This window comes from Vulpes vulpes, chromosome 5 (genome assembly GCF_048418805.1).
Source record: "Vulpes vulpes isolate BD-2025 chromosome 5, VulVul3, whole genome shotgun sequence".
Classification (NCBI taxonomy): Eukaryota; Metazoa; Chordata; class Mammalia; order Carnivora; family Canidae; genus Vulpes; species Vulpes vulpes.
The window spans coordinates 26,638,812-26,642,095 of record NC_132784.1 but is presented as its reverse complement, the minus strand read 5'-3'; the positions used below and the strand labels follow the sequence as shown (position 1 = coordinate 26,642,095).

Genomic DNA, 3,284 nt, shown 5'->3' with positions numbered 1-3,284 from the left:
AGAACACTAGACTTCTCTTCCATAGTCTACGGACCAATAGACAAAAACCTACTCTTGCTTCTTATATAGCCTCCATTAGTACCCATGGAAAGATCGAGCACATCTGATGTTATTTTTCATTGGTGTAGCTAATGCTGCCAGCGAAGATGGCCCTGAGACTGTGGTAATTTCCACTTTCACTCTTGAGGGCCCATCAGTTACTAAAGTTGCCACAAGAAACTAACAGTAACCTACAAGCACAAATAGAAATTGCATATACATATCTCTTTGATTGTTCTAAACTAACAACCTCATGAAGTTTTTAGAAACTGCCATACAGTTGGATTCCTAACTACATGGCAACTGGAAGAGAATCTGAAATTCTACCAATAAAAAGGAAGATTTGCATGAGTAAATCCCTACCTCTACGTCAAGGGATGCAATAGGAGAGAGGTGATAGGTTTATAGAACCGAGCCCAAAATGTAGTCAGTTTGTAAGGGGTTCAAGATTCTAAGACTTGGGCAGCCCAGGTGGCTCAGTGGTTTAGCACTGCCTTCAGCCCAGGGCGTGATCCTGGAGACCCCAGATGGAGTCCCATGTCGGGCTCCCTGCATGGAGCCTGCTTCTCCCTCTGCCTGTGTGTCTGCCTCTCTCTCTGTGTGTGTCTCCTGAATAAATAAATAAAATCCTAAAAAAAAAAAAAGATTCTAAGAGTTATGAAATAGCTTAATTTTGAGAAGATTGGGAGGGTCAGACAGAGGAAAGCTGCCAGGAACCATTTCCCCCAACCTAACTTGTAAAGATGGGCTACTAACTCTTTCATCCTTTCCTAAGTGGAGAACACATCTTCTTTCTCATGGTTCTTCTGAGGAGCTTCTCCCTGTCTCCACAGAGGCTCATGTTTACTCTATCTGACCTTTGCACTCTAGCACACCCAGGCCTCTCTAAACACATGCCTATTGTAACATCAGATGAAATCTTCCCACTTCTCTTTGCCTCCAAGAGGTTTAAATTAACAGAAGTCACCATATTTCATTGGGAACCACGTTATTACATTGTTCTAGACACTGTCTTAAATTACATGAAGTCTTAGAATTTTAACTTTTTTCAAGTGACAAATCTTAAAAGATGCTAAGGTTAATTGTTTAGTAAAGCAGATCACCCAAAATTTGAATTTACTGAAGTCAACTTAAACTGGGTTCCACAATACTCCAATGAATTCATTCAGTGTATATTTATCAGGTCCTACCATGTGTAAGGCTTGGTGAGCCAGAACAGACACAGATTCATGGAGCTCCAGGTCTCAAGGAAACTGATACTTCAAATTTTTGTTCAATCATAAGTTGATATAGGAAGTTCTTTGTTTTTGTTTTTGTTTTTTTTGGCATACAAAAATTCATTACTACTGTATTTCATGAATAAAACTTCTGATTTTTTAAAAAATATTTTATTTATTTATTCATGAGAGATAGAGAGAGAAAGGCAAAGACACAGGCAAAGGGAGAAGCAGGCTCCATGCAGGGAGCCTGATGTGGGACTCGATCCCAGGTCTCCAGGATCATGCCCTGGGCTGAAGGTGGCGTTAAAGCCACCAGGGCTGCCCCAAAACTTCTGATCTTAAGGGGCATCTGAGTGGCTCATGACTCAGTCAGTTAAGCATCCCAACTCTTGATTTCAGCCCAGATTAAGATGTGAGGGTCGTGGAATCAAGCCCCCTGTTTGTCTCCCCACGCAGCACAGAATCTACTCCCTCTCCCTCCTCTCTCTCTCAAATAAATAAATAAATAAGTAAGTAAATAAATAAATAAATAAATAAATAAATAAATAATAAAATCTAACAAAATTTTTTTAAAAAACCTGTGATCTCGGTCTTTCCTTCTTGCCTTCATATAAGGCCAAAAGAGAGCGAGATTGACTACCTAACCATAAAGCAGACTACAGGAATGTCACCAAAAGCATGACCCTTGTGACCAAATCTAGTAACCAGAACTCCCTATTTTCCTCAATAAAATTCAAGAATTCAAGCAACCATCATTCAAGAAAAAAGCTATTTTGTTGTTGTTGTTTGTGTATTGCTGTTCTTGATAGGCTGGACCCTAACACACTTTCTGATAGCTGAATTTGACTGTTTGGCTTCAACCCTTACTTCTTCCAGAATAATTTTCCAGTATAATTCCCTTTGCAATGGGAAGTACCTCCAAGAGAGTTGGCCTTCAGGGCTGTGCCCAAATGGGCTTTTTTATACTGATCATCACGCCACTTCTAATCTCATCAGTAGTGACAGAGCTTCCTGGCAGGGTGAAGACCACTACACTCTCCCATCTTGCTGGCATCACAGGCCTGAGGGAAAGAACAGGAGCCTTAAAAAAAAAAAAAAATTATTTATTTGAGACGAGTGGGGCAGAAGGAAAGGGAGAAAAAGTATTAAGTAGACTCCATGCTGAGTGCATAGCTCAATGTGGGACTCGGTCTCACAACCGGAGCCAAAAACAAGAGTCAGAGGCTTAACCGACTGAGCCATCCAGGCACCCAAGAGCAAAAGCTTTTTTAAAATAAAAATATTTCCCTTATTTGATGTAAACCAATCCTTGTCCCTACTCCCTACCCAATCATCTCTTTAGCTGTTCATATTAGTATCTGATAAAGAAATTTTAATTTCTAAGAGCTTTATATGGTGGGTTCTATAGAATAATTTTAAAAATGGGCTTTGGAGTCAGACAGGTCAGAACACAATGCTTGCACTACCAGTCACTAGCTTTGTGGTCTCAAAAGAAATCTCTTCATCTTTCTGAGCCTCAGTTTTTTCATCTGTGAAACAGAAATACTGAATCTTTCTTGGTGATATGCTGAGGACCAAACGAAACATTATTCATGGATCCCCGAGTGTCTGCCCTCACATGGAGTGTGTGTCCAATAAAAAGTGGCTTTCACTGTAATAGAGTCTGGGTGAAGTGAATGTGCATGATGTGCCTGTTAAATAGCATGACTCAGTTTTCCTAGTAGGAACAGGGCATAGTAGGGCAAAACTATCTTCCTCCGGTAATGAGGGAAGTAAACTTTGATGAAACCAAAGGAAGCAAAGTATCTTGACCCAGAGCAAGAAGAGGGCCATAGTGCTGAGAAGAAGATTGCATCAGGGATGTCTTATCTTAGTTGGGGTTGCCCTGAAATGGAGCCTGAACTGGATGCATGTTTGTTATCCCGAGAAATAGGTTCAAGAAAATGTACAGAATGAAGTAGGGTTGGTGGAAAATCCGAATAATGGACATAAGATGCCCGCATAAGACAAGATCCCTACATAAGC

General features: G+C 40.5%; 1 pseudogene; it reads right to left on the bottom strand.

Annotated features, from left to right (window-relative positions):
- Positions 1-1,828: 1,828 nt before the first annotated feature.
- LOC140598956 (small ribosomal subunit protein uS12-like) lies at positions 1,829-2,302 on the bottom strand (annotated as a pseudogene).
- Between the last annotated feature and the right edge of the window lie 982 nt (positions 2,303-3,284).